Below are 18,282 nucleotides of genomic sequence, written 5' to 3'. Positions count from 1 at the left end.
AATTGGGATGTTTGGGATATTTTGAAAACTGTTGGGGAGGTTGTGTAAAATGTGACTCACTGCCCCTTTCAGTACTTGGCATATGTTGTTTATAAAAAGTCGTAATATCAAACTGCGAATACGTGCAGTGAGCTAGAATTTGGCTCCAAAATATGACTCAGGCCACGAAATTGGGATATTTTGAAAACTGCAGGGAGGTTTGGGACAAATGTGACTAATCGCCGCTTTTAGTACTAGGCATATGTTGGGTATAAAAAGTCGTAATTTCAAACTGCGAATACGTGCAGAGAGCCAGAATTTGGATCCAAAATATGGCTCAGGCCTCGAAATTGGGATATTATGGATATTTTGAAAACTGCAGGGGAGTTTGTGCAAAATGTGACTCACTGCTGCTTTCAGTACTTGGCGTATGTTGGGTATAAAAAGTCGTTATTTCAAACTGCGAATACGTGCAGAGAGCCAGAATTTGGCTCCAGAATATGGCTCAGAACTCGAAATTGGGATGTTGCATATGTTTTGAAAACTGCAGGGGGGATTGGGACAAATGTGTCCAAATGCCGCTATCAGTACTTGACATATGTTGGGTATAAAAAAGTCGCAATTTCAAACTGCGAATACGTTCAGAGAGCCAGAATTTTGCTCCAAAATATGGCTCAGGCCTCGAAATTGGGACGTTTTGGATATTTTGAAAACTGCAGGAGAGTTTGTGCAAAATGTCACTTACTGCCACTTTCAGTACTCTGCATATGTTGGGTATAAAAAGTCTTAATTTTAAACTGCGAATGCAAGCTGAGAGCCTGAATTTGGCTCCAAAATATCGCTCAGGCCTCGAAATTGGGACGTTTTGGATATTTTGAAAACTGCAGGAGAGTTTGTGCAAAATGTCACTTACTGCCACTTTCAGTACTTGGCATATTTTGGGTATAAAAAGTTGTAATATCAAACTGCGAATACGTGCATAGAGCCAGAATTTTGCTCCAAAATATGGCTCAGGCCTCGAAATTGGGATGTTTGATATTTTTTGAAAACTGCAGGGGGAAATTGGGACAAATGTGTCCAAACGCCGCTTTCAGTACTTGGCATATGTTGGGTATAAAAAATCGTTATTTCAAACTGTGAATACGTGCAGAGAGCGTGAATTTAGCTCCAAAATGTGGCTCAGGCTTCGATATTGGGATGTTTGGGATATTTTGAAAACTGCAGGGGGGGATTGAAAAAAATGTGACCAAACGCCGCTTTCAGTACTTGGCATATGTTCGGTATAAAAAAGTCGCAATTTCAAACTGCGAAAACTTGCAGAGAGCCAGAATTTGGCTCCAAAATATAGCTCAGGCCTCGAAATTGGGCTATTTGGGATATTTTGAAAACTGCAGGGAGGTTTGGGACAAATGTGACCAAACGTCTCTTTCAGTACTTGGCATATGTTGGGTATAAAAAGTATTAATTTCAAACTGCGAATACGTGCAGAGAGCCTGAATTTGGCTCAAAAATATTGCTCTGGCCTCGAAATTGGGATATTTGGGATATTTCGAAAACTGCAAGGGGGGGGGGGGGTTTGCAAAATGTGACTCACTGCCGCTTTCAGGACTTGGCATATGTTGGGTATAAATAGTCATAATTTCAAACTGCGAATAGGTGCATAGAGCCAGAATTTGGCTCCAAAATATGGCTCAGGCCTCGAAATTGGGATGTTTGGGATATTTTGAAAACTGCAGGGGGGAGGGTTGGAACAAATATGGCCAAATGCAGCTTTCAGTAATTGGTATATGTTGGGTATAAAAAGTCGCAATTTCAAACTGCGAATACGTGCAGAGAGCCAGAAATTGGCTCCAAAATATGGCTCATGCCTCGAAATTGGGATGTTTGGGATATTTTGAAAACTGCAGGGAGGTTTGCGAGAAATGTGACCAAACGCCGCTTTCAGTACTTGGCATATGTTGGGTATAAAAAGTCGCAATTTCAAACTGCGAATACGTGCACAGAGCCAGAAATTGGCTCCAAAATATGGCTCATGCCTCGAAATTGGGATGTTTGGGATATTTTGAAAACTGTTGGGGAGGTTGTGTAAAATGTGACTCACTGCCGCTTTCAGTACTTGGCATGTGTTGGGTATAAAAAGTCGTAATATCAAACTGCGAATACGTGCAGAGAGCCAGAATTTGGCTCAAAAATATTGCTCAGGCCTCGAAATTGGCATGTTTGGGGTATTTTGAAAACTGAAGGGAGGTTTGGGACAAATGTGAACAAACACCGCTTTTAGTACTTGGCATATGTTGGGTATAAAAAGTCGTAATATCAAACTGCGAATACCTACAGAGAGCCAGAATTTGGCTCCAAAATATGGCTCAGGCCTCGATATTGGGATGTTTGGGATATTTTGAAAACTGCAGGTAGGTTTGGGACAAATGTGACCAAATGCCGCTCTGATCAGTACTTCGCATATGTTGGGTATAAAAAGTCGTAATTTCAAAGTGCGAATACGTGCAGAGAGCCAGACTTTTACTCCAAAATATGGCTAAGGACTCGAAATTGGGATGTTTGGGATATTTTGAAAACTGCAGGGAGGTTTGGGACAAATGTGACCAAACCCCGCTTTCAGTACTTTGCATATGTTGGGTATAAAAAGTCGTAAATTCAAACTGCGAATACGTGCAGAGAGCCAGAATTTGGCTCCAAAATATGGCTCAGGCCTCGATATTGAGATGTTTAGGATATTTTGAAAACTGCAGGGAGGTTTGGGACAAATGTGACCAAATGCCGCTCTCAGTACTTCGCATCTGATGGGTATAAAAAAATTCGTATTTTCAAACTGCGAATACGTGCAGAGAGCCAATATTTTACTCCAAAATATGGCTCAGGCCTCAAAATTGGGATGTTTGGGATATTTCGAAAACTGCAGGGGAGTTTGCGCAAAATGTCAATCACTGCTGCTTTTAGTACTTGGCATATGTTGGGTATAAAAATTCGTAATATCAAATTGCGAATACGTGCAGAGAGCCAGAATTTGTATCCAAAATATGGCTCAGGCCTAGAAATTGGGATGTTTTGGATATTTTTAAAACTGCAGGGAGGTTTGGGACATATGTGACCAAACGCCACTTTCTGTACTTGGCATATGCTGGGTATAAAAAGTCGTAATTTCAAACTGCGAATACGTTCAGAGAGCCTGAATTAGGCTACAAAATATGGCTCAGGCCACGAAATTGAGATGTTTTGGATATTTTGAAAACTGCAGGGAGGTTTGGGACAAATGTGACCAAACGCCGCTTTCAGTACTTGGCATATACTGGGTAAAAAAATCGTAATTTCAAACTGCGAAAACGTGTAGAGAGCCAGAATTTGGCTCCAAAATATGGCTCAGGCCTCGAAATTGGGATATTTTTAAAACTGCAGGGAGGATTAGGACAAATGTGACCAAACGCCGCTCTCAGTACTTTGCATATGTAGGGTATAAAAAGTCGTAATTTCAAACTGGGAATACGTGCAGAGAGCCAGAAATTGGCTCCAAAATATGGCTCATGCCTCGAAATTGGGATGTTTGGGATATTTTGAAGACTGCTGGGGAGTTTGTGTAAAATGTGATTCACTGCCGCTTTCAGTACTTGGCATATGTTGGGTATAAAAAGTCGTAATATCAAAATGCGAATACGTGCAGAGAGCCAGAATTTGGATCCAAAATATATGGCTCAGGCCTCGAAATTGGGATGTTTTGGATGTTTTGAAAACTGCAGAGAGGTTTGGGACAAATGTGACCAAACGCTGCTTTCAGTACTTGGCATATGCTGGGTATAAAAAGTCGTAATTTCAAACTGCGAATACGTTCAGAGAGCTTGAATTTGGGTACAAAATATGGCTCAGGCCACGAAATTGAGATGTTTTGGATATTTTGAAAACTGCAGGGAGGTTTGGGACAAATGTGACCAAACGCCGCTTTCAGTACTTTGCATATGTTGGGTATAAAAAGTCGTAATATCTAACTGCGAATACGTGCAGAAAGCCAGAATTTGGTTCCAAAATATGGCTCAGGCCTCGATATTGGGATGTTTGGGATATTTTGAAAACTGCAGGGAGATTTGGGACAAATGCGACCAAATGCCGCTCTCAGTACTTGGCATATGTTGGGTATAAAAAAGTCGTAATTTCAAACTGCGAATACGTACAGAGAGCTAGAATTTTCCTCCAAAATATGGCTCAGGCCTCGAAATTGGGATGTTTAGGATATTTTGAAAACTGCAGGGAGGTTTGGGACAAATGTGACCAAACGCCGCTTTCAGTACTTCGCATATATTGGGTATAAAAAAGTCGTTATTTCAAACTGCGAATACGTGCAGAGAGCCAGAATTTGGCTCCAAAATATGGCTCATGCCTCGAAATTGGGAAGTTTGGGATATCTTGAAAACTGCTGGGAGGTTTGGGACATATGTGACCAAATGCCGCTTTCAGTACTTGGCATATGTTTGGTATAAAAAAGTCGCAATTTCAAATTGCGAATACGTGCAGAGAGCCAGAATTTGGCTCCAAAATATGGCTCTGGCCTCGAAATTGGGATATTTGGGATATTTCGAAAACTGCAGGGGAGTTTTTGCAAAATGTGACTCACTGCCGCTTATACGACTTGGCATATGTTGGGTATAAAAAGTCGTAATTTCAAACTGTGAATAGGTGCATAGAGCCAGAATTTGGCTCCAAAATATGGCTCAGGCCTCGAAATTGGGATGTTTGGGATATTTTGAAAACTGCAGGGGGGGTTTGGAACAAATATGGCCAAACGCAGCTTTCAGTACTTGGCATATGTTAAATATAAAAAGTCGTAATTTCAAGCTGTGAATACGTGCAGAGAGCCTGAATTTGGCTCCAAAATATGGCCCAGGCCTCGAAATTGCGATGTTTGGGATATTTTGAAAACTGCAGGGAGGTTTGGGAGAAATGTGACCAAATGCCTATTTCAGTACTTGGCATATGTTGGGTATAAAAAGTCGTAATATCAAACTGCGAATACGTGCAGAGAGCCAGAATTTAGCTCCAAAATATTGCTCAGGCCACGAAATTGTGATGTTTGGGCTATTTTGAAAATTTGCAGGGAGGTTTGGGACAAATGTGAACAAACGCCGCTTTCAGTACTTGGCATATGTTGGGTATAAAAAGTCGTAATATCAAACTGCGAATACGTGCAGAGAGCCAGAATTTGGCTCCAAAATATAGCTCAGGCCTCGATATTGGGATGTTTGGGATATTTTGAAAACAGCAGGTAGGTTTGGGACAAATGTGACCAAATGCCGCTCTCAGTACTTCGCATATGTTGGGTATAAAAAAGTCGTAATTTAAAACTGCGAATACGTGCAGAGAGCCAGACTTTTACTCCAAAATATGGCAAAGGCCTCGAAATTGGGATGTTTGGGATATTTTGAAAACTGCAGGGAGGTTTGGGACAAATGTGACCAAACGCCGCTTTCAGTACTTTGCATATGTTGGGTATAAAAAGTCGTAATTTCAAACTGCGAATACGTGCAGAGAGCCAGAATTTGGCTCCAAAATATGGCTCAGGCCTCGATATTGAGATGTTTAGGATATTTTAAAAACTGCAGGGAGGTTTGGGACAAATGTGACCAAATGCCGCTCTCAGTACTTCGCATATGTTGGGTATAAAAAAGTCGTAATTTCAAACTGCGAATACGTGCAGAGAGCCAGAATTTTACTCCAAAATATGGCTCAGGCCTCGAAATTGGGATGTTTTGGATATTTTGAAAACTTCAGGGAGGTTTGGGACAAATGTGACCAAACGCCGCTTTCAGTACTTCGCATGTATTGGGTATAAAAAAGTCGTAATTTCAAACTGCGAATACGTGCCGAGAGCCAGAATTTGGCTCCAAAATATGGCTCAGGCCTCGAAATTGGGAAGTTTGGGATATCTTGAAAACTGCTGGGAGGTTTGGGACATATGTGACCAAATGCCGCTTTCAGTACTTGGCATATGTTGGGTATAAAAAAGTCGCAATTTCAAACTGCGAATACGTGCAGAGAGCCAGAATTTGGCTCCAAAATATGACTCTGGCCTCGAAATTGGGATATTTGGGATATTTCGAAAACTGCAGGGGAGTTTTTGCAAAATGTGACTCACTGCCGCTTTCAGGACTTGGCATATGTTGGGTATAAAAATTCATAATTTCAAACTGCGAATAGGTGCATAGAGCCAGAATTTGCCTCCAAAATATGGCTCAGGCCTCGAAATTGGGATGTTTGGGATATTTTGAAAACTGCTGGGGAGGTTGTGTAAAATGTGACTCACTGCCGCTTTCAGTACTTGGCATGTGTTGGGTATAAAAAGTCGTAATATCAAACTGCGAATACGTGCAGAGAGCCAGAATTTGGCTCAAAAATATTGCTCAGGCCTCGAAATTTTGATGTTTGGGATATTTTGAAAACTGCAGGGAGGTTTGGGACAAATGTGAACAAACGCCGCTTTCAGTACTTGGCATATGTTGGGTATAAAAAGTCGTAATATCAAACTGCGAATACATACAGAGAGCCAGAATTTGGCTCCAAAATATGGCTCAGGCCTCGATATTGGGATGTTTGGGATATTTTGAAAAATGCAGCGGAGTTTGTGCTAAATGTGACTCAATGCCGCTTTTAGTACTTGTCATATGTTGGGTATAAAAAGTCGTAATATCAAACTGCGAATTCGTGCAGAGAGCCACAATTTGGCTCCAAAATATGGCTCAGGCCTCGAAATTGTGAAGTTTGCGATAACTTGAAAACTGCAGGGATGATTGGGACATATGTGACCAATTGCCGCTTTCAGTATTGGTATATGTTGAGTATAAAAAAGTCGCAATTTCAAACTGTGAATACGTGCAGAGAGCCAGAATTTGGCTCCAAAATATGGCTTAGGCCTCGAAATTGGGATATTTGGGATATATCGAAAACTGCAGGGGTGTTTTTGCAAAATGTGACTCACTGCCGCTTTCAGGACTTGGCATATGTTGGGTATAAAAAGTCGTAATTTCAAACTGCGAATACGAGAATAAAGCCAGAATTTGGCTCCAAAATATGGCTCAGGCCTTGAAATTGGGATGTTTGGGATATTTTGAAAACTGCAGGGGGGGGTTTGGGACAAATATGGCCAAAAGCAGCTTTCAGTACTTGGCATATGTTGGGTATAAAAAGTCGTAATTTCAAACTGCGAATACGTGCAGAGAGCCTGAATTTGGCTCCAAAATATCGCTCAGGCCTCGATATTTGGATGTTTGGGTTATTTTGAAAACTGCACGGAGGTTTCGGACAAATGTGACCAAACGCCGCTTTCGGTACTTCGCATATGTTGGGTATAAAAAAGTCGTAATTTCAAACTGCGAATACGTGCAGAGAGCTAGAATTTGGCTCCAAAATATGACTCAGGCCTCGAAATTGAGATGTTTGGGATATTTTGAAAACTGCAGGGGAGTTTGTGCAAAATGTGACTCACTGCCGCTTTCAGTACTTGGCATATGTTGGGTATAAAAAGTCGTAATATCAAACTGCGAATACGTCCAGAGAGCATGAATTTGGCTCCAAAATATGGGTCAGGCCTCGAAATTGGGATATTTTTAAAACTGCAGGGAGGTTTGGGACAAATTTGACCAAACGCCGCTTTTAGTACTTTGCATATGTTGGGTATTAAAAGTCGTAATTTCAAACTGCGAATACGTGCAGAAAGCCAGAATTTGGATCCAAAATATGGCTCAGGCCTCGAAATTGGGATGTTTTGGATATTTTGAAAACTGCAGGGAGGTTTGGGACAAATGTGACCAAACGCCGCTTTCAGTACTTGGCAAATGCTGGGTATAAAAAGTCGTAATTTCAAACTGCGAATACGTTCAGAGAGCCTGAATTTGGCTACAAAATATGGCTCAGGCCACGAAATTGAGATGTTTGGGATATTTTGAAAACTGCAGGCAGGTTTGGGACAAATGTGACCAAACGCCGCTTTCAGTACTTGGCATATGCTGTGTATAAAAATTCGTAATTTCAAACTGCAAATACGTTCAGAGAGCCTGAATTTGGCTACAAAATATATCTCAGGCCACGAAATTGAGATGTTTGAGATATTTTGAAAACTGCAGGGAGGTTTGGGACAAATGTGACCAAACGCCGCTTTCAGTACTTGGCATTTGTTGGGTATAAAAAGTCGTAATATCAAACTGCGAATAAGTGCAGAGAGCCACAATTTGGCTCCAAAATATGGCTCAGGCCTCGAAATTGGAATATTTGGGATATTTCGAAAACTGCAGGGGAGTTTTTGCAAAATGTGACACACTGCCGCTTTCAGGACTTGGCATATGTTGGGTATAAAAAGTCGTAATTTCAAACTGCGAATACGAGAATAAAGCCAGAATTTGGCTCCAAAATATGGCTCAGGCCTCGAAATTAGGATGTTTGGGATATTTTGAAAACTGCAGGGGAGTTTGTGCAAAATGTGACTCACTGCCGCTTTCAGTACTTGGCATATGTTGGGTATAAAAAGTCGTAATTTCAAACTGCGAATACGTGCTGAGTGCCTGAATTTGGCTCCAAAATATGGCTCAGGCCTCGAAATTGGGATATTTTGAAAACTGCAGGGAGGTTTGGGACAAATGTGACCAAACGCCGCTTTCAGTACTTTGCATATGTTGCGTATAAAAAGTCGTAATTTCAAACTGCGAATACGTGCAGAGAGCCAGAATTTGGCTCCAAAATATCACTCAGGCCTCGAAATTTGGATGTTTGGGTTATTTTGAAAACTGCAGGGAGGTTTGGGACAAATGTGACCAAACGCCGCTCTCAGTACTTCGCATATGTTGGGTATAAAAAGTCGTAATTTCAAACTGCGAATACGAGAATAAAGCCAGAATTTGGCTCCAAAATATGGCTCAGGCCTCGAAATTAGGATGTTTGGGATATTTTGAAAACTGCAGGGGAGTTTGTGCAAAATGTGACTCACTGCCGCTTTCAGTACTTGGCATATGTTGGGTATAAAAAGTCGTAATTTCAAACTGCGAATACGTGCTGAGTGCCTGAATTTGGCTCCAAAATATGGCTCAGGCCTCGAAATTGGGATATTTTGAAAACTGCTGGGAGGTTTGGGACATATGTGACCAAATGCCGCTTTCAGTACTTGGCATATGTTTGGTATAAAAAAGTCGCAATTTCAAATTGCGAATACGTGCAGAGAGCCAGAATTTGGCTCCAAAATATGGCTCTGGCCTCGAAATTGGGATATTTGGGATATTTCGAAAACTGCAGGGGAGTTTTTGCAAAATGTGACTCACTGCCGCTTATACGACTTGGCATATGTTGGGTATAAAAAGTCGTAATTTCAAACTGTGAATAGGTGCATAGAGCCAGAATTTGGCTCCAAAATATGGCTCAGGCCTCGAAATTGGGATGTTTGGGATATTTTGAAAACTGCAGGGGGGGTTTGGAACAAATATGGCCAAACGCAGCTTTCAGTACTTGGCATATGTTAAATATAAAAAGTCGTAATTTCAAGCTGTGAATACGTGCAGAGAGCCTGAATTTGGCTCCAAAATATGGCCCAGGCCTCGAAATTGCGATGTTTGGGATATTTTGAAAACTGCAGGGAGGTTTGGGAGAAATGTGACCAAATGCCTATTTCAGTACTTGGCATATGTTGGGTATAAAAAGTCGTAATATCAAACTGCGAATACGTGCAGAGAGCCAGAATTTAGCTCCAAAATATTGCTCAGGCCACGAAATTGTGATGTTTGGGCTATTTTGAAAATTTGCAGGGAGGTTTGGGACAAATGTGAACAAACGCCGCTTTCAGTACTTGGCATATGTTGGGTATAAAAAGTCGTAATATCAAACTGCGAATACGTGCAGAGAGCCAGAATTTGGCTCCAAAATATAGCTCAGGCCTCGATATTGGGATGTTTGGGATATTTTGAAAACAGCAGGTAGGTTTGGGACAAATGTGACCAAATGCCGCTCTCAGTACTTCGCATATGTTGGGTATAAAAAAGTCGTAATTTAAAACTGCGAATACGTGCAGAGAGCCAGACTTTTACTCCAAAATATGGCAAAGGCCTCGAAATTGGGATGTTTGGGATATTTTGAAAACTGCAGGGAGGTTTGGGACAAATGTGACCAAACGCCGCTTTCAGTACTTTGCATATGTTGGGTATAAAAAGTCGTAATTTCAAACTGCGAATACGTGCAGAGAGCCAGAATTTGGCTCCAAAATATGGCTCAGGCCTCGATATTGAGATGTTTAGGATATTTTAAAAACTGCAGGGAGGTTTGGGACAAATGTGACCAAATGCCGCTCTCAGTACTTCGCATATGTTGGGTATAAAAAAGTCGTAATTTCAAACTGCGAATACGTGCAGAGAGCCAGAATTTTACTCCAAAATATGGCTCAGGCCTCGAAATTGGGATGTTTTGGATATTTTGAAAACTTCAGGGAGGTTTGGGACAAATGTGACCAAACGCCGCTTTCAGTACTTCGCATGTATTGGGTATAAAAAAGTCGTAATTTCAAACTGCGAATACGTGCCGAGAGCCAGAATTTGGCTCCAAAATATGGCTCAGGCCTCGAAATTGGGAAGTTTGGGATATCTTGAAAACTGCTGGGAGGTTTGGGACATATGTGACCAAATGCCGCTTTCAGTACTTGGCATATGTTGGGTATAAAAAAGTCGCAATTTCAAACTGCGAATACGTGCAGAGAGCCAGAATTTGGCTCCAAAATATGACTCTGGCCTCGAAATTGGGATATTTGGGATATTTCGAAAACTGCAGGGGAGTTTTTGCAAAATGTGACTCACTGCCGCTTTCAGGACTTGGCATATGTTGGGTATAAAAATTCATAATTTCAAACTGCGAATAGGTGCATAGAGCCAGAATTTGCCTCCAAAATATGGCTCAGGCCTCGAAATTGGGATGTTTGGGATATTTTGAAAACTGCTGGGGAGGTTGTGTAAAATGTGACTCACTGCCGCTTTCAGTACTTGGCATGTGTTGGGTATAAAAAGTCGTAATATCAAACTGCGAATACGTGCAGAGAGCCAGAATTTGGCTCAAAAATATTGCTCAGGCCTCGAAATTTTGATGTTTGGGATATTTTGAAAACTGCAGGGAGGTTTGGGACAAATGTGAACAAACGCCGCTTTCAGTACTTGGCATATGTTGGGTATAAAAAGTCGTAATATCAAACTGCGAATACATACAGAGAGCCAGAATTTGGCTCCAAAATATGGCTCAGGCCTCGATATTGGGATGTTTGGGATATTTTGAAAAATGCAGCGGAGTTTGTGCTAAATGTGACTCAATGCCGCTTTTAGTACTTGTCATATGTTGGGTATAAAAAGTCGTAATATCAAACTGCGAATTCGTGCAGAGAGCCACAATTTGGCTCCAAAATATGGCTCAGGCCTCGAAATTGTGAAGTTTGCGATAACTTGAAAACTGCAGGGATGATTGGGACATATGTGACCAATTGCCGCTTTCAGTATTGGTATATGTTGAGTATAAAAAAGTCGCAATTTCAAACTGTGAATACGTGCAGAGAGCCAGAATTTGGCTCCAAAATATGGCTTAGGCCTCGAAATTGGGATATTTGGGATATATCGAAAACTGCAGGGGTGTTTTTGCAAAATGTGACTCACTGCCGCTTTCAGGACTTGGCATATGTTGGGTATAAAAAGTCGTAATTTCAAACTGCGAATACGAGAATAAAGCCAGAATTTGGCTCCAAAATATGGCTCAGGCCTCGAAATTGGGATGTTTGGGATATTTTGAAAACTGCAGGGGGGGGTTTGGGACAAATATGGCCAAAAGCAGCTTTCAGTACTTGGCATATGTTGGGTATAAAAAGTCGTAATTTCAAACTGCGAATACGTGCAGAGAGCCTGAATTTGGCTCCAAAATATCGCTCAGGCCTCGATATTTGGATGTTTGGGTTATTTTGAAAACTGCACGGAGGTTTCGGACAAATGTGACCAAACGCCGCTTTCGGTACTTCGCATATGTTGGGTATAAAAAAGTCGTAATTTCAAACTGCGAATACGTGCAGAGAGCTAGAATTTGGCTCCAAAATATGACTCAGGCCTCGAAATTGAGATGTTTGGGATATTTTGAAAACTGCAGGGGAGTTTGTGCAAAATGTGACTCACTGCCGCTTTCAGTACTTGGCATATGTTGGGTATAAAAAGTCGTAATATCAAACTGCGAATACGTCCAGAGAGCATGAATTTGGCTCCAAAATATGGGTCAGGCCTCGAAATTGGGATATTTTTAAAACTGCAGGGAGGTTTGGGACAAATTTGACCAAACGCCGCTTTTAGTACTTTGCATATGTTGGGTATTAAAAGTCGTAATTTCAAACTGCGAATACGTGCAGAAAGCCAGAATTTGGATCCAAAATATGGCTCAGGCCTCGAAATTGGGATGTTTTGGATATTTTGAAAACTGCAGGGAGGTTTGGGACAAATGTGACCAAACGCCGCTTTCAGTACTTGGCAAATGCTGGGTATAAAAAGTCGTAATTTCAAACTGCGAATACGTTCAGAGAGCCTGAATTTGGCTACAAAATATGGCTCAGGCCACGAAATTGAGATGTTTGGGATATTTTGAAAACTGCAGGCAGGTTTGGGACAAATGTGACCAAACGCCGCTTTCAGTACTTGGCATATGCTGTGTATAAAAATTCGTAATTTCAAACTGCAAATACGTTCAGAGAGCCTGAATTTGGCTACAAAATATATCTCAGGCCACGAAATTGAGATGTTTGAGATATTTTGAAAACTGCAGGGAGGTTTGGGACAAATGTGACCAAACGCCGCTTTCAGTACTTGGCATTTGTTGGGTATAAAAAGTCGTAATATCAAACTGCGAATAAGTGCAGAGAGCCACAATTTGGCTCCAAAATATGGCTCAGGCCTCGAAATTGGAATATTTGGGATATTTCGAAAACTGCAGGGGAGTTTTTGCAAAATGTGACACACTGCCGCTTTCAGGACTTGGCATATGTTGGGTATAAAAAGTCGTAATTTCAAACTGCGAATACGAGAATAAAGCCAGAATTTGGCTCCAAAATATGGCTCAGGCCTCGAAATTAGGATGTTTGGGATATTTTGAAAACTGCAGGGGAGTTTGTGCAAAATGTGACTCACTGCCGCTTTCAGTACTTGGCATATGTTGGGTATAAAAAGTCGTAATTTCAAACTGCGAATACGTGCTGAGTGCCTGAATTTGGCTCCAAAATATGGCTCAGGCCTCGAAATTGGGATATTTTGAAAACTGCAGGGAGGTTTGGGACAAATGTGACCAAACGCCGCTTTCAGTACTTTGCATATGTTGCGTATAAAAAGTCGTAATTTCAAACTGCGAATACGTGCAGAGAGCCAGAATTTGGCTCCAAAATATCACTCAGGCCTCGAAATTTGGATGTTTGGGTTATTTTGAAAACTGCAGGGAGGTTTGGGACAAATGTGACCAAACGCCGCTCTCAGTACTTCGCATATGTTGGGAATAAAAAAGTCGTAATTTCAAACTGCGAATACGTGCAGAAAGCTAGAATTTGGCTCCAAAATATGACTCAGGCCTCAAAATTGAGATGTTTGGGATATTTTGAAAACTGCAGGGGACTTTGTGCAAAATTTGACTCACTGCCGCTTTCAGTACTTGGCATATGTTGGGTATAAAAAGTCGTAATATCAAACTGCGAAGACGTGCAGAGAGCCTGAATTTGGCTCCAAAATATGGCTCAGGCCTCGATATTGAGATGTTTATGATATTTTGAAAACTGCAGGGAGGTTTGGGACAAATGTGACCAAATGCCGCTCTCAGTACTTCGCATATGTTGGGTATAAAAAAGTCGTAATTTCTAACTGCGAATACGTGCAGAGAGCCTGAATTTTGCTCCAAAATATGGCTCAAGCCTCGAAATTGGGATATTTTCCAAACTGCAGGGGGGATTAGGACAAATGTGACCAAACGCCGTTGTCAGTACTTTGTATATGTAGGGTATAAAAAGTCGTAATTTCAAACTGCGAATACGTGCAGAGAGCCTGAATTTTGCTCCAAAATATGGCTCAGGCCTCGAAATTGGGAAGTTTGCGATATTTCGAAAACTGCAGGGGAGTTTGTGCAAAATGTCACTCACTGCAGCTTTCAGTACTTGGCATATGTTGGGTATAAAAAGTCGTAATATCAAATTGCGAATACGTGCAGAGAGCCAGAATATGGATCCAAAATAAAGCTCACACCTCGAAATTGTGATGTTTTGGATATCTTGAAAACTGCAGGGAAGTTTGTGACAAATGTGACCAAACGCCGCTTTCAGTACTTGGCATATGCTGGGTATAAAAAGTCGTAATTTCAAACTGCGAATATGTTCAGAGAGCCTAAATTTGGCTGCAAAATATGGCTCAGACCCCGAAATTGAGATGTTTGGGATATTTTGAAAACTGCAGGGAGGTTTGGGACAAATGTGACCAAACGCCGCTTTCAGTACTTGGCATATGCTGGGTATAAAAAGTCATAATTTCAAACTGCGAATACGTGCATAGAGCCGAAATTGGGATGTTTGGGATATTTCGAAAACTGCAGGGGGGGTTTGGGACAAAAATGACAAAACGCAGCTTTCAGTTCAAACGAACTGAAAGAACTTGAGTAGCCCCTCACTATGCTCTAGTTACCCTTGGGAGGTGGTGATCTTTGGGGGATTTAAATACCAAGAAATTACCATCTCTTTTAAGGGTCTGTGTTGTGGTGCAATGGGTTAAAGGTGTACTAGTTATGCCAGTTGCAGTAAGGCTTCTGTGCTGGCTAGGCTTCGAATCTCCTGGTGGGAAAATGTTCTAAAGTTTTATAACTTCTCTTGCATGTTTAGGCAAGTTGTGCATTAAGCATAGACACAGAGTTCTCATATATTAACAGGAATTTGATGAAAGAACGTGAGTAGCCCCTCACTATGCTCTAGTTGCCCTTGGGAGGTGGTGATCTTTGGGGGATTTAAATAACCTGAAATTACCATCTCTTTTAACAGTCTGTGTTGTGGTGCATTGGGTTAAAGAAGTACCAATTATGCCAGATGCTGTAAGGCTTGTGTGCTGGCTAGGCTTCGAATCTCCTGGAAGGAAATTGTTCTAAGGTTGTATAACTTTTCTTACGTGTTTAGGCAAGTTGTGCATTAAGCATAGACACAGATTTCTCCCATATTAACAGAATTTTGATGAAAGAACGTGAGTAGCCTCTCACTATACTCTAGTTGCCCTTGGGAGGTGGTGATCTTTGGGGGGATTTAAATATCGCGAAACTAGCATCTCCTTTAAGAGTCTGAGCTGTGGTGCAATGGGTTAAAGGCGTACCTGTTATGCCAGTTGCTGTAAGGCTTCTGTGCTGGCAAGGATTCGAATCTCCTGATGGGAAAGAGTTTTAAGGTTGTATAACTTCTTTTGCGTGTTTAGGCAAGTTGTGCATTAAGCATAGACACAGTGTTCTCCCATATTAACAGGAATTTGATGAAAGAACGTGAGTAGCCCCTCACTATGCTGTAGTTGCCCTTGGGAGGTGGTGATCTTTGAGGGATTTAAATACCCCGAAATTACATTCTCTTCTAAGGGTCTCATTTGTGGCGCAGTGGGTTAAAGGCGTATCAGTTATGCCAGTAGCTGTAAGGCTTCTGTGCTGGATGGAGTTCGAATCTCCTGGTGGAAAAGTGTTCCAAGGTTGCATAACTTCTCTTGCATGTTTAGGCAAGTTGTGCATCAAGCATAGACACAGCTTTCTCCCATATTAACTGGAATTCGATGAAAGAACGTGAGTAGCCCCTCACTATGCTCTAGTTGCACTTGGGAGGTGGTGATCTTTGGGGGATTTAAATACCCCGAAATTACCATCTCTAATAAGATTCTGAGTTGTGGTGCAGTGGGTTAAAGGCGTATCAGTTATGCCAGTTGCTGTAAGGCTTCTGTGCTGGTTAGGGTTCGAATCTCCGGGTGGAAAGTGTTCTAAGGTTGTATAACTTCTCTTGCGTGTCTAGGCAAGTTGTGCATTAAGCATAGACACAGAGTTCTGCCATATTAACAGGAATTTGATGAAAGAACGTGTGTAGCCCCTCTCTATGCTCTAGTTACCCTTGGAAGGTGGGATTTTGGGGAATTTAAATACCCCAAAATTACCATCTCTTTTAAAGTTCTGAGTTGTGGTGCAGTGGGTTAAAAGCGTACTAGTTATGCCAGTTGCAGTAAGGCTACTGTGCTGGCAAGGCTTCGAATCTCTTGGTGGGAAAGTGTTCTATGGTTGTATAACTTCTCTTGCATGTTTAGACAACTTGTGCATTAAGCATAGACACAGAGTTCTCACATATTAACAGGAATTTGATAAAAGAATGAGTAGCCCCTCACTATGCTCTAGTTGCCCTTGGGAGTTTGTGATCTTTAGGCAATTTAAATACCCCGAAATTACCATCTCTTTCAAGGGTCTGAGTTGTGTTGCAGTGGGTTAAAGGAGTACCAGTTATGTCAGTTGCTGTAAGGCTTCTGTGCTGGATAGGGTTCAAATCTCCTGGTGGAAAAGTGTTCTAAGGTTGTATAACTTCTCTTGCGTGTTTAGGCAAGTTGTGCATTAAGCATAGACACAGAGTTCTCATATATTAACAGGAATTTGATGAAAGAACGTGAGTAGCCCCTCACTATACTCTAGTTGCCCTTGGGAGGTGGTGATCTTTTGGGGATTTAAATAAACTGAAATAACCATCTCTTTTAACAGTCTGTGTTGTGGTTCAGTGAGGTAAAGAAGTACCAATTATGCCAGATGCTGTAAGGCTTCTGTGCTGGCTAGGGTTCGAATCTCCTGGACGGAAAGTGTTCTAATGTTGTATAACTTCTCTTACGTGATTAGGCAAGTTATGCATTAAGCATAGACACAGATTTCTCCCATATTAACAGAATTTTGATGAAAAAACGTGAGTAGCCTCTCACTATGCTCTAGTTGCCCTTGGGAGGTGGTGATCTTTGGGAGATTTAAATACCCCAAAATTACCAACTCTTTTGAGGGCCTGAGTTGCAGTGCAGTGGGTAAAAGGCATATCAGTTATGCCAGTTGCTGTAGGGCTTCTGTGCTGGCAAGGGTTCGAATCTCTTGGTGGGAAAGTGTTCTAAGGTTGTATAACTTATCTTACGTGTTTAGGCAAGTTGTGCATTAAGCATAGACACAGAGTTCTCCCATATTAACTGGAATTTGATGAAAGAACGTGAGTAGCCCCTCACTATGCTCTAGTTGCCCTTGGCAGGTGGAGATCTTTGGGCGATTTAAATACCCCGAAATTACCATCTCTTTTAAGGGTCTGAGTTATGATGCAGAGGGTTAAAGGGGTACCAGTTATGCCAGTTGCTGTAAGGCTTCTGTGCTGGCTAGGGTTCGAATTTTATGGTGGAAAAGTGTTTTAAGTGTGTGTAACTTCTCTTGCATGTTTAGGCAAGTTGTGCATTAAGCATAGACACAGAGTTCTTCCATATTAACTGGAATTTGATGAATGAACGTGAGTAGCTCCTCACTATGCTCTAGTTGGCCTTGGCAGGTGGTGAACTTTGGGGGTTTTATATACCTCAAAATTACCATCTGTTTTATTAGTCTGAGTTGTAGTGCAGTGGGTTAAAGGCGTATCAGTTATGCCAGTTGCTGTAAGGCTTCTGTGCTGGCTAGGGTTCGAATTTCCTGGTGGAAAAGTGTTTTAATTGTGTGTAACTTCTCTTCCATGTTTAGGCAAGTTGTGCATTAAGCATAGACACAGAGTTCTCGCATATTAACAGGAATTTGATGAAAGAACGTGAGTAGCCCATCACTATGCTCTAGTTACCCTTGGGAGGTGGTGATCTTTGGGGAGATTTAAATACCTCGCAATTACCATATCTTTTAAGGGTCTGTGTTGAGGTGCAGTGGGTTAAAGGCGTACAAGTTATGCCATTTGATGTAAGGCTTCTGTGCTAGCTAGGGTTCAAATCTCCTGCTGGGAAAGTGTTCTAAGGTTGTATAACTTCTCTTGCGTGTTTAGGCAAGTTGTGCATTAAGAATTGATTCAGAGTTCTCCCATATTAACAGGAATTTGATGAATGAACGTGAGAAGCCTTTCACTATGCTCTAGTTACCCTTGGGAGGTGTTGATCTTTATAGGATTTAAATACCCCGAAATTACCACCTCTTTTAAGGGTCTGTGTTGAGGTGCAGTGGGTTAAAGGTGTACTAGTTATGCCAGTTGTTGTAAAGCTTCTGTGCTGGCTAGGGTTCAAATCTCCTTGT

Source organism: Procambarus clarkii, chromosome 41 (assembly GCF_040958095.1).
Source record: "Procambarus clarkii isolate CNS0578487 chromosome 41, FALCON_Pclarkii_2.0, whole genome shotgun sequence".
NCBI lineage: Eukaryota > Metazoa > Arthropoda > Malacostraca > Decapoda > Cambaridae > Procambarus > Procambarus clarkii.
The sequence above is the reverse complement of the archived record's forward strand: the minus strand, read 5'-3'. Positions refer to the sequence as shown.